Source organism: Rhinoderma darwinii, unplaced genomic scaffold, assembly GCF_050947455.1.
Source record: "Rhinoderma darwinii isolate aRhiDar2 unplaced genomic scaffold, aRhiDar2.hap1 Scaffold_2183, whole genome shotgun sequence".
NCBI lineage: Eukaryota > Metazoa > Chordata > Amphibia > Anura > Rhinodermatidae > Rhinoderma > Rhinoderma darwinii.
The window spans coordinates 17,289-37,451 of NW_027462511.1; the positions used below are offsets into that span (position 1 = coordinate 17,289).

The window sequence follows — 20,163 nt, forward strand, 5'->3', positions numbered from 1 at the left end:
CGTACCCCTGACGGTGGAGGAACTGCTCTCTGCCGCTAAATCCTTCAGACCCGGCAGGACCCCGGGCAGTGATGGTCTCCCAGCAGAGCTCTATGTAGCGCTGGGGGACTTGATCTGTCCGGACCTGCTGGAGCTCTATGAGGAGATGGTGGTGGAGGGTAGAATGCCACCGTCCTTGAGAGAAGGCATGATCACGATCTTGTATAAGCGGAAGGGGGAGAGATGTGACCTGGAAAACTGGCGTCCCATCTCTCTCCTGAACGTGGACTACAAGATCCTCGCCAAAGTATTGACCAACAGACTGAAGGTTGTCATCGGACGGATCATCGGATCGGACCAAACCTGCGGCATTCCTGGCCGTAGGGTGGCCGACAGTCTTGCCCTGGTGAGGGACACGGTGCATTACATGCAAAGCCGCCGTACACACGCGGCCCTGGTCAGTCTGGATCAGGAGAAGGCTTTTGACCGGGTCTCTCACGAATTCATGGGTAAGGCTCTGCGTAGGCTGCGGCTTGGCAGGTTGTTCTGTTTGTATGTTAACCTGATGTATTGCGACATTTACAGCTCGGTGCTGGTGAACGGCTGGAAGACTGACCCCTTTCCTGTATCGTCTGGGGTTAGACAAGGCTGTCCTCTTTCACCTCTCCTTTTTGTTTGTGTTATAGAGCTCTTCGCAGAGGCTATCCGGCAGAATGGAGAGATCAGAGGGATCACCGCACCAGGTCCAGGACACTTCGAGGTCAAATGCTCGCTGTACATGGACGACGTGACCGTCTTCTGCACTGACCAGAGTTCGGTGACTGCACTCGTCCAGACCTGCGAGGAGTTCGGACGCGCTTCAGGGGCAAAAGTCAACTGCGGGAAGTCGGAAGCCATGCTCTTCGGAAAGTGGTACCTGCCTTCTCCTGCCTCCTTCCCTTTTACTATCAAGCCGGACTTCATCAAAATTCTGGGAGTCTGGTTCGGTAAGGAAGGTGCAGCCCTAAAGTCGTGGGAAGAACGCTTGGCCAAAGTCAACCAAAGGATCGGACTGTGGAGCCTCAGACAACTCACTATTGAGGGCAAAGCAATGGTCCTGCGTAACGAAGTCTTGCCTGTGCTACAATACACTGCACAGGCATGGCCCCCTCTTGCAACGGTCTCGAGGGCCATTACCAGGACTGTGTTTCGCTTCATCTGGGGCTCGAAAATGGACAGAGTAAAGCGGACTGTTATGTACAAGGAGCCCCGCAAAGGTGGGAAGGGTATACCCGACATTCCCACTCTGCTGCGGATCGCTTTTGCATGTGACTGTGTTCGTAGGACTCTGAGGACAGCAAACGGCTCTGCGGGCAAGGCCATGTCCCGCTACTTCCTCCTTCCCCTCTGGCGAGGTTTTGGCTGGGACAAGTGGGACAGCTCCTTCCCTTACAACTGGCACGCTCCCTGGTTCTACGGAGATGTTGTCCGGTTTGTGAGGGAGCATCAACTGGAGGGTCTTAAGCCCGACTTGTGGAAACCTAAGACGATCCACAAGCACATCAGAGCAAAGGACTCACTGGAGTTTGTTCCAGGGCTTCATGCCGACACGTTGGAGACTGTTTGGACTAACGTGTCATCTGGCAGGTTGACCAACGGGCACAAGGACATTTCATGGATGGCCATCCAGGGAGGACTGCCTCTTAGGTCATTCATGCATGCCCGCAACCTGTGCAAGACCCGGTACTGCCCCAGGTGCCCCTTCACGGAGGAAACATCTTTGCACATTTTCTGGCAGTGCCCCTTTGCACAGGGTCTGTTGAAAGCCTTGGAACATGAACTCAAGGACTCAGTACCCAGGAACAGACTGTCGTACCGCTCGGTACTTTATGGACTATTTCCTGGGAATACCACGGATGGAGCAATCCAGGAAGCCTGGCGCCTTATGAACTGCTTTAAGGACGCTATATGGTTTGCCAGAAACCGTCTGATTTTGCGGAGAGAGAGTGTGTCCGTCCAGGACTGCCGCAGGCTGATCCACAGCCTGCTCAGAGACTATTCCACCTGGGACAGCCCGGACGTCGATGAGGAAGAGGACTGATACTCCCCTTCCCCCCACTCTCCCTTCTTGTGTGTTGTCTTTCAATAAAGCTTCGGGCCTGTGATTTCCCCCTTCCCTACCCCCTCCTACCCACTCCCCTATCCCATCACTTGTCTGTAATGCTTTGTTGTTTGGCTTTAGTGAATGCAAGAATGTTAGTGTAGCATGTGGTGTAATGTATAGCATAGGCTAGCCTGTACTGTGTATTATACTGTCATGTTATGTTTGACGACTGTTATTATTTATTATTTGCTGCTTCATGGCTTGCGCTGTGTCGCAGTAATGTTTGTATGATGACGATTGATTGTCAATAAAGCATTTTTCAATCAAAAATCTGTTCTTATCAGTTTAATATCTGATACGTCCCCTATCTGGGGACCATATATTAAATGGATTTTTAGAACAGGGAGATGGAAATAGAGCTTGCTCTGTCCACTCCACGCATTGACCTGGTATTGCAGTATTTCCAGGACCGGTGCACCCTTCCCTTATGTGTTGACTAAAATCAGATTCCAAAAGTGTTTTTTCTCTTTGCCATTGTTTCTGTCTTTCTGAAGGGATCTCCCCTTTTAATCCCATTATTTCAACACCTGTTGGACAATGCATTTGTACAGTCATGTGTGATAATGAGCTCATTTATTAAATGCAATTAATGAATACATTGCCACCTCTTGTTGTGTGTGTGTGTGTGTGTGTGTGTGTGTCTTCTGTGTTTCTGTGTTTCCGGCATTTCACATTGGAACAGCTCATTCACCTTCCTTGTCTTCTCTCCGCCCTCCCTCCCTCCCTCCCTCCCTCCTAGGTAAGTTAAAGAGCTGCACCTGAGCCAGCCACTGATTGATGCAGCACCACAGTCAAATAGTGGAGTGGAGTGGAGTAGGGGAACAGCAAACAGCCATTAAAGCAGCCAGCCGCCTACCCGCCACAATGGACCTACCTGTGTACACTAGGTGGATGTGATGGAATGTACTGTCGTCCCTACATTTCAAGAAGAAGTAAGAATTGCAGTTGCAACAAACCCTTGCTTGCCTACAAAGAGAGCAGCAATTTGGATTTGTTACTATGTTACCTGGAAGAATAACAAACTGTGCAAGGATGGAGGTTGTAGGAGCAAAGAGAAGTTGTCTGTAAAGTTGGTGGATGCCTATTTTCCATTTTGCAGTCCCTTGTCTCCCTCTTGTGGCCTCCTGGAGGCAAATAAATGTGCAAAAAAAAGACAGCCTGGCGGCCGGCTGTTGCAGTGTTGCCCTCTCAGGCAACACTGAGTGACTGACTGAGCCTCACAGTCTTATATAAAGTTCAGACGGAACTTTGCACGTGTCATAGTGGAGCCCTCAGGATTCCAGAGCCAGCTTTCTGACATCATAATGGGGCCTGCCTCAGAGATAAAAGCCTGGGCCCAGGCAGTGTTGTTCAGTGCTGCTCAGCAGGCAGCACAGGACTGGATTAAAGCTGATACAAGGTGTGAAGGAACAAGGGGTGGCTGTGGGCATGCACTTGCTGCCGCTGCCAGTGTTTATCTGCATGGCAGGAGGGCATTTGGGCGTTGCCAGGAAGGCGTTTTTATGTAGATTCCTCCTCTTTCAGCACTGCATTGTGGTGCAAGCAAAAGAAGCAAATCCTGTCTGGCTTCCTCTCCGGCCTTTATTCACCTCCCGCTTAGTAGCTGTAAATGTGTGTGAGCCTGCAGGGCCCCATGGAATTGCCTAGGAGTAGGCTGAATCGCTGCAAGGGGTGAACAGCAGTATGGGACAGGCTCGGGCAAGGCAAGGGCCGCTCGGGTTATCGCTTCTCGGCCTTTTGGCTAAGATCAAGTGTAGTATCTGTTCTTATCAGTTTAATATCTGATACGTCCCCTATCTGGGGACCATATATTAAATGGATTTTTAGAACAGGGAGATGGAAATAGAGCTTGCTCTGTCCACTCCACGCATTGACCTGGTATTGCAGTATTTCCAGGACCGGTGCACCCTTCCCTTATGTGTTGACTAAAATCAGATTCCAAAAGTGTTTTTTCTCTTTGCCATTGTTTCTGTCTTTCTGAAGGGATCTCCCCTTTTAATCCCATTATTTCAACACCTGTTGGACAATGCATTTGTACAGTCATGTGTGATAATGAGCTCATTTATTAAATGCAATTAATGAATACATTGCCACCTCTTGTTGTGTGTGTGTGTGTGTGTGTGTGTGTGTCTTCTGTGTTTCTGTGTTTCCGGCATTTCACATTGGAACAGCTCATTCACCTTCCTTGTCTTCTCTCCGCCCTCCCTCCCTCCCTCCCTCCCTCCTAGGTAAGTTAAAGAGCTGCACCTGAGCCAGCCACTGATTGATGCAGCACCACAGTCAAATAGTGGAGTGGAGTGGAGTAGGGGAACAGCAAACAGCCATTAAAGCAGCCAGCCGCCTACCCGCCACAATGGACCTACCTGTGTACACTAGGTGGATGTGATGGAATGTACTGTCGTCCCTACATTTCAAGAAGAAGTAAGAATTGCAGTTGCAACAAACCCTTGCTTGCCTACAAAGAGAGCAGCAATTTGGATTTGTTACTATGTTACCTGGAAGAATAACAAACTGTGCAAGGATGGAGGTTGTAGGAGCAAAGAGAAGTTGTCTGTAAAGTTGGTGGATGCCTATTTTCCATTTTGCAGTCCCTTGTCTCCCTCTTGTGGCCTCCTGGAGGCAAATAAATGTGCAAAAAAAAGACAGCCTGGCGGCCGGCTGTTGCAGTGTTGCCCTCTCAGGCAACACTGAGTGACTGACTGAGCCTCACAGTCTTATATAAAGTTCAGACGGAACTTTGCACGTGTCATAGTGGAGCCCTCAGGATTCCAGAGCCAGCTTTCTGACATCATAATGGGGCCTGCCTCAGAGATAAAAGCCTGGGCCCAGGCAGTGTTGTTCAGTGCTGCTCAGCAGGCAGCACAGGACTGGATTAAAGCTGATACAAGGTGTGAAGGAACAAGGGGTGGCTGTGGGCATGCACTTGCTGCCGCTGCCAGTGTTTATCTGCATGGCAGGAGGGCATTTGGGCGTTGCCAGGAAGGCGTTTTTATGTAGATTCCTCCTCTTTCAGCACTGCATTGTGGTGCAAGCAAAAGAAGCAAATCCTGTCTGGCTTCCTCTCCGGCCTTTATTCACCTCCCGCTTAGTAGCTGTAAATGTGTGTGAGCCTGCAGGGCCCCATGGAATTGCCTAGGAGTAGGCTGAATCGCTGCAAGGGGTGAACAGCAGTATGGGACAGGCTCGGGCAAGGCAAGGGCCGCTCGGGTTATCGCTTCTCGGCCTTTTGGCTAAGATCAAGTGTAGTATCTGTTCTTATCAGTTTAATATCTGATACGTCCCCTATCTGGGGACCATATATTAAATGGATTTTTAGAACAGGGAGATGGAAATAGAGCTTGCTCTGTCCACTCCACGCATTGACCTGGTATTGCAGTATTTCCAGGACCGGTGCACCCTTCCCTTATGTGTTGACTAAAATCAGATTCCAAAAGTGTTTTTTCTCTTTGCCATTGTTTCTGTCTTTCTGAAGGGATCTCCCCTTTTAATCCCATTATTTCAACACCTGTTGGACAATGCATTTGTACAGTCATGTGTGATAATGAGCTCATTTATTAAATGCAATTAATGAATACATTGCCACCTCTTGTTGTGTGTGTGTGTGTGTGTGTGTGTGTGTCTTCTGTGTTTCTGTGTTTCCGGCATTTCACATTGGAACAGCTCATTCACCTTCCTTGTCTTCTCTCCGCCCTCCCTCCCTCCCTCCCTCCCTCCTAGGTAAGTTAAAGAGCTGCACCTGAGCCAGCCACTGATTGATGCAGCACCACAGTCAAATAGTGGAGTGGAGTGGAGTAGGGGAACAGCAAACAGCCATTAAAGCAGCCAGCCGCCTACCCGCCACAATGGACCTACCTGTGTACACTAGGTGGATGTGATGGAATGTACTGTCGTCCCTACATTTCAAGAAGAAGTAAGAATTGCAGTTGCAACAAACCCTTGCTTGCCTACAAAGAGAGCAGCAATTTGGATTTGTTACTATGTTACCTGGAAGAATAACAAACTGTGCAAGGATGGAGGTTGTAGGAGCAAAGAGAAGTTGTCTGTAAAGTTGGTGGATGCCTATTTTCCATTTTGCAGTCCCTTGTCTCCCTCTTGTGGCCTCCTGGAGGCAAATAAATGTGCAAAAAAAAGACAGCCTGGCGGCCGGCTGTTGCAGTGTTGCCCTCTCAGGCAACACTGAGTGACTGACTGAGCCTCACAGTCTTATATAAAGTTCAGACGGAACTTTGCACGTGTCATAGTGGAGCCCTCAGGATTCCAGAGCCAGCTTTCTGACATCATAATGGGGCCTGCCTCAGAGATAAAAGCCTGGGCCCAGGCAGTGTTGTTCAGTGCTGCTCAGCAGGCAGCACAGGACTGGATTAAAGCTGATACAAGGTGTGAAGGAACAAGGGGTGGCTGTGGGCATGCACTTGCTGCCGCTGCCAGTGTTTATCTGCATGGCAGGAGGGCATTTGGGCGTTGCCAGGAAGGCGTTTTTATGTAGATTCCTCCTCTTTCAGCACTGCATTGTGGTGCAAGCAAAAGAAGCAAATCCTGTCTGGCTTCCTCTCCGGCCTTTATTCACCTCCCGCTTAGTAGCTGTAAATGTGTGTGAGCCTGCAGGGCCCCATGGAATTGCCTAGGAGTAGGCTGAATCGCTGCAAGGGGTGAACAGCAGTATGGGACAGGCTCGGGCAAGGCAAGGGCCGCTCGGGTTATCGCTTCTCGGCCTTTTGGCTAAGATCAAGTGTAGTATCTGTTCTTATCAGTCCTTGTAAGGATAGATAGCTCGGAGAACCACTGGGGGCTATAAACACTAGCTTAGCGATCCAAGAGCGTTCCAGACGAAGCCGGCGACGAACTGCGGAGAAGAACCAGCGAAGACGACGATCCAGAAGGGAGAAGCCGCCATCGGGGAAGAAGCTCCGGGAGATCGCTGCCGGGAAGAAGAAGGAGAACTTCGGAGAAGAGCCGCTGCTGAAGGGGATCTTCGAAGAAGCTCGGCCGCAGAAGAAGAAGCTCGACGAGGAACCGCTGCGGAAGAAATTTCGTGGAAGAACCTCGGCCAGCAAGGAGAAGATTTGCATAGCTCCGCCCCCTTCGGGAAAGAGCTATCGAAGATCCTCCCCAAGCGACAGGAACAGCTGGAAGAAGCCATGGCCTCAACCAGCAACCCTGCCACCCAGAAGGAGAAGGCTGATGGACCAGGTGAGCCGGCCCAGGCCAGGACATCTCCTCCTGAAGCCTCCTCAAGCCAACAGGCCACCAGGAAGCCGAACCAGGCTGCTCCAACCCTGGAGCCCTGGATGAAGCAGACGGTGGCCCTGAAGCTCAAGGAGGTGGACGGGAGAGTGCCGGACATGACGGAAGAAGTGTTCTGCCAGAAGATGCTCCTGGATCAGGGCTTCGCTAAGCCGGAGACCATCAGCATCCAGGCCTTCATGACCGGGATGTTCTTCGTGACCTTCGCTTCGATCAACATCTGCAGAAGGTACTGGGAGATGGTGAAAGCGGCGAGGCCTGAATCCCCTTTCTCTCGCTTTGTGGGCAACTGCCCTGTCCAAAGAGAGGAAAGGCGGGTGACGGTCTCAATGCGGAACCCACACACCCCCGGCAAAGACATCACCACGCTCCTGAAGCGGTTCTGCACAGTGGTGAGGGAACCCACCCACATCCTGAACGGACTCGGCTTCTGGACTGGCAAGTGGTCGGTAATCGTCCGACTGAACAAGGATTCGAGCGCGGAAGACGGCCTCCAGCACCTGCCCCAGTCATTCTCGCTGGGCAACTCCTACGGCCTCATCTATTACCCGGACATGCCGCAGATCTGCAGGAGATGCAGCAAGAAGGGTCATTCGGTGAAGGACTGCAAGGAGGACGCCTGCAAGAACTGCCGGGTAACAGGACACGAGACCAAAGACTGCCCGAAACGGACAATGTGCAACCTCTGCGGACAAGCAGCCCACTCTTACAAGGACTGCCCGAAGAGGGATCGATCCTGGGCAACTGTAGCAGCGAAAGCTCCAGCCAGAGGGAACCCCGCCCCAGCCAGAGCTCCAGCGGCACAGAAGACCGGGAAAAAGAAGGATGGTAAGAAGACGACAGTCCCTCCCCCCCCTCTCCCGGCCCTCCCTCGCCCTACCCTTCCCACCCTCCCTCGCCCGGCCCTCCCCACCCCCCCGTCCCCAACCCCTGTCACCCCCACTGAGGCTCTCACCTTCTCCTACCCACCCATCTCAGTGGTCCTGTCACCTGCACCTCTCCCAACCCAGCCTCCCTTCTCCCCAGCTCCAGCAGCACTAACATCTTCCCCTCCAGCTGCTGGAGTCCTCTCCCTGGAGGTTTTTCCCCCTCTTGTCTTCTCAGGTGCCATCCAGAGGAAGAGAAAGGTGAGGGACAGCCCAGCTGCTGAGTCCTCAAAGAGACAAGTCGTGGAAATCTGCGAAGATTCCCTTGCGCAGCAGGAGGAAATGGAGCAGATGGTGGAGGAACTCGTGTCTGAACCTGAGGTCATCGACTTCACAACAGACATCCAGGTGGCTACAATCCTGGAACAATTTTTGTCAGAGGGCCTGCTGGATCTTCCGGACCCGCCAGGCTCCAGAGAGGAGGATCCGCCCGACCGGACTGGTAACTGAGGTGTATCGCTTGCACTAACCTTCTTTATTCTCCCCCATGGCTGCTAAACTTAACATCTTTGGCCTCAATGTGAGGAGTGTTAGAGATAGGACTAGATGTCAGATGGTGCTAACTTTTCTTTCCAAGCAGTCGAGTGATGTATTTATGCTGCAGGAATGTACTCTCCCCTCTTCCAGGTCATACCATCATCTGGCCAGGCAGTGGACCCATGGCCCGTCCTACTGGTCTGGTGGGGGCGACTGTAAGTCTGCAGGGGTTGCCATCCTGATTAGGGGAAGCGTATTTACTGTTGACTCTGTCCAGGAGCTCGTCTGCGGCCGCTTGTTGGTCGTAGACGGTTCCTGGGCGGGAGAGCCGATTAGGCTCATCAACGTGTACGCTCCCCCTATGAAGGCTGAGCGCCTGGAACTATTCCAGACCCTGCGGACCCAGCTCGCCACCACTAGGGCAGTGGTGATGGCCGGGGACTTCAACTGCCCCATCGAAGAGGATGGACGAAGTTCCGGCACTTCAATCAAGCTGGATGTCAGTTCCAAACTGCTTATCGAGATGGTAACCGAAGCATCCTTGCAGGACGTTGTGGGCTCCATGGGGATCGGCTCTGTGAACTATTCATGGAGCCGACCCGATGGCTCACTTCGTTCTCGGATTGACTTTGTGTTCACCTCCCGGGCAGTCAAGCAGCATGGGCACTCCATGGTCCCCTGCTTCTTCTCGGACCACAGGGCCATTCTCTTCCAGGGTGCCATCGGCCACGGTTTTCCTCCCGGCCCTGGCTCCTGGAAGCTGAATTGTGCCCTGCTGGAAAGAGAAGAGGTACTGGCGGAACTTAGAGACGCCTATATTGTTTGGAGGAATGATAAAGTTTTCTTTGACAAAACCTGTGACTGGTGGGAATATGTTAAAGTTGAATTTCGTTGTTTCTTTCAGGCAAAAAGTCGTCAACAGGCGTGTGAGAGGAAGAGAGACTTCAGAGAGATGCAGCGTCAGCTGCGATCCCTGCAAGACCTCCTTCAATGCGGCTGGGACGTCAGGAAGGAGCTGGAGGAAGCCAAAAAGGGCCTGAAAAGGCACTTTGAGGAGGAATCCAAGCGAATTGTCTTTCGTTCCAAGGTGGAGAACCTGGAGAAGGGTGAGAAATGTAACTCGTTCTTTTTCAGGAAACTCCATGCCGGCCACACGCCCCTGAAGGAACTCCGAGATGAGACCGGAAACATGCATTCTGGGAAGAAGGAGGTGATGGGAGTCGTCACAGACTACTACCGAAGCCTCTACTCCCGGAAAACCACTGACCCCGAAGCCGCCGATAAATTCCTGTCAGGTATCACTAATCATCTTGATCCTGCAGGTACGGAGGCTATGGACGTACCCCTGACGGTGGAGGAACTGCTCTCTGCCGCTAAATCCTTCAGACCCGGCAGGACCCCGGGCAGTGATGGTCTCCCAGCAGAGCTCTATGTAGCGCTGGGGGACTTGATCTGTCCGGACCTGCTGGAGCTCTATGAGGAGATGGTGGTGGAGGGTAGAATGCCACCGTCCTTGAGAGAAGGCATGATCACGATCTTGTATAAGCGGAAGGGGGAGAGATGTGACCTGAAAAACTGGCGTCCCATCTCTCTCCTGAACGTGGACTACAAGATCCTCGCCAAAGTATTGACCAACAGACTGAAGGTTGTCATCGGACAGATCATCGGATCGGACCAAACCTGCGGCATTCCTGGCCGTAGGGTGGCCGACAGTCTTGCCCTGGTGAGGGACACGGTGCATTACATGCAAAGCCGCCGTACACACGCGGCCCTGGTCAGTCTGGATCAGGAGAAGGCTTTTGACCGGGTCTCTCACGAATTCATGGGTAAGGCTCTGCGTAGGCTGCGGCTTGGCAGGTTGTTCTGTTTGTATGTTAACCTGATGTATTGCGACATTTACAGCTCGGTGCTGGTGAACGGCTGGAAGACTGACCCCTTTCCTGTATCGTCGGGGGTTAGACAAGGCTGTCCTCTTTCACCTCTCCTTTTTGTTTGTGTTATAGAGCTCTTCGCAGAGGCTATCCGGCAGAATGGAGAGATCAGAGGGATCACCGCACCAGGTCCAGGACACTTCGAGGTCAAATGCTCGCTGTACATGGACGACGTGACCGTCTTCTGCGCTGACCAGAGTTCGGTGACTGCACTCGTCCAGACCTGTGAGGAGTTCGGACGCGCTTCAGGGGCAAAAGTCAACTGCGGGAAGTCGGAAGCCATGCTCTTCGGAAAGTGGTACCTGCCTTCTCCTGCCTCCTTCCCGTTTACTATCAAGCCGGACTTCATCAAAATTCTGGGAGTCTGGTTCGGTAAGGAAGGTGCAGCCCTAAAGTCGTGGGAAGAACGCTTGGCCAAAGTCAACCAAAGGATCGGACTGTGGAGCCTCAGACAACTCACTATTGAGGGCAAAGCAATGGTCCTGCGTAACGAAGTCTTGCCTGTGCTACAATACACTGCACAGGCATGGCCCCCTCTTGCCACCGTCTCGAGGGCCATTACCAGGACTGTGTTTCGCTTCATCTGGGGCTCGAAAATGGACAGAGTAAAGCGGACTGTTATGTACAAGGAGCCCCGCAAAGGTGGGAAGGGTATACCCGACATTCCCACTCTGCTGCGGATCGCTTTTGTATGTGACTGTGTTCGTAGGACTCTGAGGACAGCAAACGGCTCTGCGGGCAAGGCCATGTCCCGCTACTTCCTCCTTCCCCTCTGGCGAGGTTTTGGCTGGGACAAGTGGGACAGCTCCTTCCCTTACAACTGGCACGCTCCCTGGTTCTACGGAGATGTCGTCCGGTTCGTGAGGGAGCATCAACTGGAGGGTCTTAAGCCCGACTTGTGGAAACCTAAGACGATCCACAAGCACATCAGAGCAAAGGACTCACTGGAGTCTGTTCCAGGGCTTCATGCCGACACGTTGGAGACTGTTTGGACTAACGTGTCATCTGGCAGGTTGACCAACGGGCACAAGGACATTTCATGGATGGCCATCCAGGGAGGACTGCCTCTTAGGTCATTCATGCATGCCCGCAACCTGTGCAAGACCCGGTACTGCCCCAGGTGCCCCTTCACGGAGGAAACATCTTTGCACATTTTCTGGCAGTGCCCCTTTGCACAGGGTCTGTTGAAAGCCTTGGAACATGAACTCAAGGACTCAGTACCCAGGAACAGACTGTCGTACCGCTCGGTACTTTATGGACTATTTCCTGGGAATACCACGGATGGAGCAATCCAGGAAGCCTGGCGCCTTATGAACTGCTTTAAGGACGCTATATGGTTTGCCAGGAACCGTCTGATTTTGCGGAGAGAGAGTGTGTCCGTCCAGGACTGCCGCAGGCTGATCCACAGCCTGCTCAGAGACTATTCCACCTGGGACAGCCCGGACGTCGATGAGGAAGAGGACTGATACTCCCCTTCCCCCCACTCTCCCTTCTTGTGTGTTGTCTTTCAATAAAGCTTCGGGCCTGTGATTTCCCCCTTCCCTATCCCCTCCTACCCACTCCCCTATCCCATCACTTGTCTGTAATGCTTTGTTGTTTGGCTTTAGTGAATGCAAGAATGATTAGTGTAGCATGTGGTGTAATGTATAGCATAGGCTAGCCTGTACTGTGTATTATACTGTCATGTTATGTTTGACGACTGTTATTATTTATTATTTGCTGCTTCATGGCTTGCGCTGCGTCGCAGTAATGTTTGTATGATGACGATTGATTGTCAATAAAGCATTTTTCAATCAAAAAATCTGTTCTTATCAGTTTAATATCTGATACGTCCCCTATCTGGGGACCATATATTAAATGGATTTTTAGAACAGGGAGATGGAAATAGAGCTTGCTCTGTCCACTCCACGCATTGACCTGGTATTGCAGTATTTCCAGGACCGGTGCACCCTTCCCTTATGTGTTGACTAAAATCAGATTCCAAAAGTGTTTTTTCTCTTTGCCATTGTTTCTGTCTTTCTGAAGGGATCTCCCCTTTTAATCCCATTATTTCAACACCTGTTGGACAATGCATTTGTACAGTCATGTGTGATAATGAGCTCATTTATTAAATGCAATTAATGAATACATTGCCACCTCTTGTTGTGTGTGTGTGTGTGTGTGTGTGTGTGTCTTCTGTGTTTCTGTGTTTCCGGCATTTCACATTGGAACAGCTCATTCACCTTCCTTGTCTTCTCTCCGCCCTCCCTCCCTCCCTCCCTCCCTCCTAGGTAAGTTAAAGAGCTGCACCTGAGCCAGCCACTGATTGATGCAGCACCACAGTCAAATAGTGGAGTGGAGTGGAGTAGGGGAACAGCAAACAGCCATTAAAGCAGCCAGCCGCCTACCCGCCACAATGGACCTACCTGTGTACACTAGGTGGATGTGATGGAATGTACTGTCGTCCCTACATTTCAAGAAGAAGTAAGAATTGCAGTTGCAACAAACCCTTGCTTGCCTACAAAGAGAGCAGCAATTTGGATTTGTTACTATGTTACCTGGAAGAATAACAAACTGTGCAAGGATGGAGGTTGTAGGAGCAAAGAGAAGTTGTCTGTAAAGTTGGTGGATGCCTATTTTCCATTTTGCAGTCCCTTGTCTCCCTCTTGTGGCCTCCTGGAGGCAAATAAATGTGCAAAAAAAAGACAGCCTGGCGGCCGGCTGTTGCAGTGTTGCCCTCTCAGGCAACACTGAGTGACTGACTGAGCCTCACAGTCTTATATAAAGTTCAGACGGAACTTTGCACGTGTCATAGTGGAGCCCTCAGGATTCCAGAGCCAGCTTTCTGACATCATAATGGGGCCTGCCTCAGAGATAAAAGCCTGGGCCCAGGCAGTGTTGTTCAGTGCTGCTCAGCAGGCAGCACAGGACTGGATTAAAGCTGATACAAGGTGTGAAGGAACAAGGGGTGGCTGTGGGCATGCACTTGCTGCCGCTGCCAGTGTTTATCTGCATGGCAGGAGGGCATTTGGGCGTTGCCAGGAAGGCGTTTTTATGTAGATTCCTCCTCTTTCAGCACTGCATTGTGGTGCAAGCAAAAGAAGCAAATCCTGTCTGGCTTCCTCTCCGGCCTTTATTCACCTCCCGCTTAGTAGCTGTAAATGTGTGTGAGCCTGCAGGGCCCCATGGAATTGCCTAGGAGTAGGCTGAATCGCTGCAAGGGGTGAACAGCAGTATGGGACAGGCTCGGGCAAGGCAAGGGCCGCTCGGGTTATCGCTTCTCGGCCTTTTGGCTAAGATCAAGTGTAGTATCTGTTCTTATCAGTTTAATATCTGATACGTCCCCTATCTGGGGACCATATATTAAATGGATTTTTAGAACAGGGAGATGGAAATAGAGCTTGCTCTGTCCACTCCACGCATTGACCTGGTATTGCAGTATTTCCAGGACCGGTGCACCCTTCCCTTATGTGTTGACTAAAATCAGATTCCAAAAGTGTTTTTTCTCTTTGCCATTGTTTCTGTCTTTCTGAAGGGATCTCCCCTTTTAATCCCATTATTTCAACACCTGTTGGACAATGCATTTGTACAGTCATGTGTGATAATGAGCTCATTTATTAAATGCAATTAATGAATACATTGCCACCTCTTGTTGTGTGTGTGTGTGTGTGTGTGTGTGTGTCTTCTGTGTTTCTGTGTTTCCGGCATTTCACATTGGAACAGCTCATTCACCTTCCTTGTCTTCTCTCCGCCCTCCCTCCCTCCCTCCCTCCCTCCTAGGTAAGTTAAAGAGCTGCACCTGAGCCAGCCACTGATTGATGCAGCACCACAGTCAAATAGTGGAGTGGAGTGGAGTAGGGGAACAGCAAACAGCCATTAAAGCAGCCAGCCGCCTACCCGCCACAATGGACCTACCTGTGTACACTAGGTGGATGTGATGGAATGTACTGTCGTCCCTACATTTCAAGAAGAAGTAAGAATTGCAGTTGCAACAAACCCTTGCTTGCCTACAAAGAGAGCAGCAATTTGGATTTGTTACTATGTTACCTGGAAGAATAACAAACTGTGCAAGGATGGAGGTTGTAGGAGCAAAGAGAAGTTGTCTGTAAAGTTGGTGGATGCCTATTTTCCATTTTGCAGTCCCTTGTCTCCCTCTTGTGGCCTCCTGGAGGCAAATAAATGTGCAAAAAAAAGACAGCCTGGCGGCCGGCTGTTGCAGTGTTGCCCTCTCAGGCAACACTGAGTGACTGACTGAGCCTCACAGTCTTATATAAAGTTCAGACGGAACTTTGCACGTGTCATAGTGGAGCCCTCAGGATTCCAGAGCCAGCTTTCTGACATCATAATGGGGCCTGCCTCAGAGATAAAAGCCTGGGCCCAGGCAGTGTTGTTCAGTGCTGCTCAGCAGGCAGCACAGGACTGGATTAAAGCTGATACAAGGTGTGAAGGAACAAGGGGTGGCTGTGGGCATGCACTTGCTGCCGCTGCCAGTGTTTATCTGCATGGCAGGAGGGCATTTGGGCGTTGCCAGGAAGGCGTTTTTATGTAGATTCCTCCTCTTTCAGCACTGCATTGTGGTGCAAGCAAAAGAAGCAAATCCTGTCTGGCTTCCTCTCCGGCCTTTATTCACCTCCCGCTTAGTAGCTGTAAATGTGTGTGAGCCTGCAGGGCCCCATGGAATTGCCTAGGAGTAGGCTGAATCGCTGCAAGGGGTGAACAGCAGTATGGGACAGGCTCGGGCAAGGCAAGGGCCGCTCGGGTTATCGCTTCTCGGCCTTTTGGCTAAGATCAAGTGTAGTATCTGTTCTTATCAGTTTAATATCTGATACGTCCCCTATCTGGGGACCATATATTAAATGGATTTTTAGAACAGGGAGATGGAAATAGAGCTTGCTCTGTCCACTCCACGCATTGACCTGGTATTGCAGTATTTCCAGGACCGGTGCACCCTTCCCTTATGTGTTGACTAAAATCAGATTCCAAAAGTGTTTTTTCTCTTTGCCATTGTTTCTGTCTTTCTGAAGGGATCTCCCCTTTTAATCCCATTATTTCAACACCTGTTGGACAATGCATTTGTACAGTCATGTGTGATAATGAGCTCATTTATTAAATGCAATTAATGAATACATTGCCACCTCTTGTTGTGTGTGTGTGTGTGTGTGTGTGTGTGTCTTCTGTGTTTCTGTGTTTCCGGCATTTCACATTGGAACAGCTCATTCACCTTCCTTGTCTTCTCTCCGCCCTCCCTCCCTCCCTCCCTCCCTCCTAGGTAAGTTAAAGAGCTGCACCTGAGCCAGCCACTGATTGATGCAGCACCACAGTCAAATAGTGGAGTGGAGTGGAGTAGGGGAACAGCAAACAGCCATTAAAGCAGCCAGCCGCCTACCCGCCACAATGGACCTACCTGTGTACACTAGGTGGATGTGATGGAATGTACTGTCGTCCCTACATTTCAAGAAGAAGTAAGAATTGCAGTTGCAACAAACCCTTGCTTGCCTACAAAGAGAGCAGCAATTTGGATTTGTTACTATGTTACCTGGAAGAATAACAAACTGTGCAAGGATGGAGGTTGTAGGAGCAAAGAGAAGTTGTCTGTAAAGTTGGTGGATGCCTATTTTCCATTTTGCAGTCCCTTGTCTCCCTCTTGTGGCCTCCTGGAGGCAAATAAATGTGCAAAAAAAAGACAGCCTGGCGGCCGGCTGTTGCAGTGTTGCCCTCTCAGGCAACACTGAGTGACTGACTGAGCCTCACAGTCTTATATAAAGTTCAGACGGAACTTTGCACGTGTCATAGTGGAGCCCTCAGGATTCCAGAGCCAGCTTTCTGACATCATAATGGGGCCTGCCTCAGAGATAAAAGCCTGGGCCCAGGCAGTGTTGTTCAGTGCTGCTCAGCAGGCAGCACAGGACTGGATTAAAGCTGATACAAGGTGTGAAGGAACAAGGGGTGGCTGTGGGCATGCACTTGCTGCCGCTGCCAGTGTTTATCTGCATGGCAGGAGGGCATTTGGGCGTTGCCAGGAAGGCGTTTTTATGTAGATTCCTCCTCTTTCAGCACTGCATTGTGGTGCAAGCAAAAGAAGCAAATCCTGTCTGGCTTCCTCTCCGGCCTTTATTCACCTCCCGCTTAGTAGCTGTAAATGTGTGTGAGCCTGCAGGGCCCCATGGAATTGCCTAGGAGTAGGCTGAATCGCTGCAAGGGGTGAACAGCAGTATGGGACAGGCTCGGGCAAGGCAAGGGCCGCTCGGGTTATCGCTTCTCGGCCTTTTGGCTAAGATCAAGTGTAGTATCTGTTCTTATCAGTTTAATATCTGATACGTCCCCTATCTGGGGACCATATATTAAATGGATTTTTAGAACAGGGAGATGGAAATAGAGCTTGCTCTGTCCACTCCACGCATTGACCTGGTATTGCAGTATTTCCAGGACCGGTGCACCCTTCCCTTATGTGTTGACTAAAATCAGATTCCAAAAGTGTTTTTTCTCTTTGCCATTGTTTCTGTCTTTCTGAAGGGATCTCCCCTTTTAATCCCATTATTTCAACACCTGTTGGACAATGCATTTGTACAGTCATGTGTGATAATGAGCTCATTTATTAAATGCAATTAATGAATACATTGCCACCTCTTGTTGTGTGTGTGTGTGTGTGTGTGTGTGTGTCTTCTGTGTTTCTGTGTTTCCGGCATTTCACATTGGAACAGCTCATTCACCTTCCTTGTCTTCTCTCCGCCCTCCCTCCCTCCCTCCCTCCCTCCTAGGTAAGTTAAAGAGCTGCACCTGAGCCAGCCACTGATTGATGCAGCACCACAGTCAAATAGTGGAGTGGAGTGGAGTAGGGGAACAGCAAACAGCCATTAAAGCAGCCAGCCGCCTACCCGCCACAATGGACCTACCTGTGTACACTAGGTGGATGTGATGGAATGTACTGTCGTCCCTACATTTCAAGAAGAAGTAAGAATTGCAGTTGCAACAAACCCTTGCTTGCCTACAAAGAGAGCAGCAATTTGGATTTGTTACTATGTTACCTGGAAGAATAACAAACTGTGCAAGGATGGAGGTTGTAGGAGCAAAGAGAAGTTGTCTGTAAAGTTGGTGGATGCCTATTTTCCATTTTGCAGTCCCTTGTCTCCCTCTTGTGGCCTCCTGGAGGCAAATAAATGTGCAAAAAAAAGACAGCCTGGCGGCCGGCTGTTGCAGTGTTGCCCTCTCAGGCAACACTGAGTGACTGACTGAGCCTCACAGTCTTATATAAAGTTCAGACGGAACTTTGCACGTGTCATAGTGGAGCCCTCAGGATTCCAGAGCCAGCTTTCTGACATCATAATGGGGCCTGCCTCAGAGATAAAAGCCTGGGCCCAGGCAGTGTTGTTCAGTGCTGCTCAGCAGGCAGCACAGGACTGGATTAAAGCTGATACAAGGTGTGAAGGAACAAGGGGTGGCTGTGGGCATGCACTTGCTGCCGCTGCCAGTGTTTATCTGCATGGCAGGAGGGCATTTGGGCGTTGCCAGGAAGGCGTTTTTATGTAGATTCCTCCTCTTTCAGCACTGCATTGTGGTGCAAGCAAAAGAAGCAAATCCTGTCTGGCTTCCTCTCCGGCCTTTATTCACCTCCCGCTTAGTAGCTGTAAATGTGTGTGAGCCTGCAGGGCCCCATGGAATTGCCTAGGAGTAGGCTGAATCGCTGCAAGGGGTGAACAGCAGTATGGGACAGGCTCGGGCAAGGCAAGGGCCGCTCGGGTTATCGCTTCTCGGCCTTTTGGCTAAGATCAAGTGTAGTATCTGTTCTTATCAGTTTAATATCTGATACGTCCCCTATCTGGGGACCATATATTAAATGGATTTTTAGAACAGGGAGATGGAAATAGAGCTTGCTCTGTCCACTCCACGCATTGACCTGGTATTGCAGTATTTCCAGGACCGGTGCACCCTTCCCTTATGTGTTGACTAAAATCAGATTCCAAAAGTGTTTTTTCTCTTTGCCATTGTTTCTGTCTTTCTGAAGGGATCTCCCCTTTTAATCCCATTATTTCAACACCTGTTGGACAATGCATTTGTACAGTCATGTGTGATAATGAGCTCATTTATTAAATGCAATTAATGAATACATTGCCACCTCTTGTTGTGTGTGTGTGTGTGTGTGTGTGTGTGTCTTCTGTGTTTCTGTGTTTCCGGCATTTCACATTGGAACAGCTCATTCACCTTCCTTGTCTTCTCTCCGCCCTCCCTCCCTCCCTCCCTCCCTCCTAGGTAAGTTAAAGAGCTGCACCTGAGCCAGCCACTGATTGATGCAGCACCACAGTCAAATAGTGGAGTGGAGTGGAGTAGGGGAACAGCAAACAGCCATTAAAGCAGCCAGCCGCCTACCCGCCACAATGGACCTACCTGTGTACACTAGGTGGATGTGATGGAATGTACTGTCGTCCCTACATTTCAAGAAGAAGTAAGAATTGCAGTTGCAACAAACCCTTGCTTGCCTACAAAGAGAGCAGCAATTTGGATTTGTTACTATGTTACCTGGAAGAATAACAAACTGTGCAAGGATGGAGGTTGTAGGAGCAAAGAGAAGTTGTCTGTAAAGTTGGTGGATGCCTATTTTCCATTTTGCAGTCCCTTGTCTCCCTCTTGTGGCCTCCTGGAGGCAAATAAATGTGCAAAAAAAAGACAGCCTGGCGGCCGGCTGTTGCAGTGTTGCCCTCTCAGGCAACACTGAGTGACTGACTGAGCCTCACAGTCTTATATAAAGTTCAGACGGAACTTTGCACGTGTCATAGTGGAGCCCTCAGGATTCCAGAGCCAGCTTTCTGACATCATAATGGGGCCTGCCTCAGAGATAAAAGCCTGGGCCCAGGCAGTGTTGTTCAGTGCTGCTCAGCAGGCAGCACAGGACTGGATTAAAGCTGATACAAGGTGTGAAGGAACAAGGGGTGGCTGTGGGCATGCACTTGCTGCCGCTGCCAGTGTTTATCTGCATGGCAGGAGGGCATTTGGGCGTTGCCAGGAAGGCGTTTTTATGTAGATTCCTCCTCTTTCAGCACTGCATTGTGGTGCAAGCAAAAGAAGCAAATCCTGTCTGGCTTCCTCTCCGGCCTTTATTCACCTCCCGCTTAGTAGCTGTAAATGTGTGTGAGCCTGCAGGGCCCCATGGAATTGCCTAGGAGTAGGCTGAATCGCTGCAAGGGGTGAACAGCAGTATGGGACAGGCTCGGGCAAGGCAAGGGCCGCTCGGGTTATCGCTTCTCGGCCTTTTGGCTAAGATCAAGTGTAGTATCTGTTCTTATCAGTTTAATATCTGATACGTCCCCTATCTGGGGACCATATATTAAATGGATTTTTAGAACAGGGAGATGGAAATAGAGCTTGCTCTGTCCACTCCACGCATTGACCTGGTATTGCAGTATTTCCAGGACCGGTGCACCCTTCCCTTATGTGTTGACTAAAATCAGATTCCAAAAGTGTTTTTTCTCTTTGCCATTGTTTCTGTCTT

At 50.5% G+C, this 20,163-nt stretch overlaps 7 non-coding genes and 3 pseudogenes across 7 annotated transcripts; all 10 read left to right on the forward strand.

Annotated features, from left to right (window-relative positions):
* The first annotated feature begins 2,371 nt into the window (after positions 1-2,371).
* LOC142701742 (U2 spliceosomal RNA) lies at positions 2,372-2,545 on the forward strand (annotated as a pseudogene).
* A 1,298-nt stretch (positions 2,546-3,843) lies between these two features.
* Positions 3,844-4,034, forward strand: LOC142701721 (U2 spliceosomal RNA). Its single transcript, XR_012867046.1, has one exon. It is a non-coding gene; the product is annotated as a U2 spliceosomal RNA (small nuclear RNA).
* Positions 4,035-5,332: 1,298 nt separating this feature from the next.
* On the forward strand, positions 5,333-5,523 carry LOC142701722 (U2 spliceosomal RNA). The gene has a single exon (XR_012867047.1). It is a non-coding gene; the product is annotated as a U2 spliceosomal RNA (small nuclear RNA).
* Positions 5,524-6,821: 1,298 nt separating this feature from the next.
* LOC142701745 (U2 spliceosomal RNA) lies at positions 6,822-6,923 on the forward strand (annotated as a pseudogene).
* A 5,556-nt stretch (positions 6,924-12,479) lies between these two features.
* LOC142701741 (U2 spliceosomal RNA) lies at positions 12,480-12,654 on the forward strand (annotated as a pseudogene).
* Positions 12,655-13,952: 1,298 nt separating this feature from the next.
* LOC142701723 (U2 spliceosomal RNA) lies at positions 13,953-14,143 on the forward strand. Its single transcript, XR_012867048.1, has one exon. It is a non-coding gene; the product is annotated as a U2 spliceosomal RNA (small nuclear RNA).
* Positions 14,144-15,441: 1,298 nt separating this feature from the next.
* LOC142701724 (U2 spliceosomal RNA) lies at positions 15,442-15,632 on the forward strand. The gene has a single exon (XR_012867049.1). It is a non-coding gene; the product is annotated as a U2 spliceosomal RNA (small nuclear RNA).
* A 1,298-nt stretch (positions 15,633-16,930) lies between these two features.
* LOC142701725 (U2 spliceosomal RNA) lies at positions 16,931-17,121 on the forward strand. Its single transcript, XR_012867050.1, has one exon. It is a non-coding gene; the product is annotated as a U2 spliceosomal RNA (small nuclear RNA).
* Positions 17,122-18,419: 1,298 nt separating this feature from the next.
* LOC142701726 (U2 spliceosomal RNA) lies at positions 18,420-18,610 on the forward strand. Its single transcript, XR_012867051.1, has one exon. It is a non-coding gene; the product is annotated as a U2 spliceosomal RNA (small nuclear RNA).
* A 1,298-nt stretch (positions 18,611-19,908) lies between these two features.
* On the forward strand, positions 19,909-20,099 carry LOC142701728 (U2 spliceosomal RNA). Its single transcript, XR_012867053.1, has one exon. It is a non-coding gene; the product is annotated as a U2 spliceosomal RNA (small nuclear RNA).
* Positions 20,100-20,163: the final 64 nt, after the last annotated feature.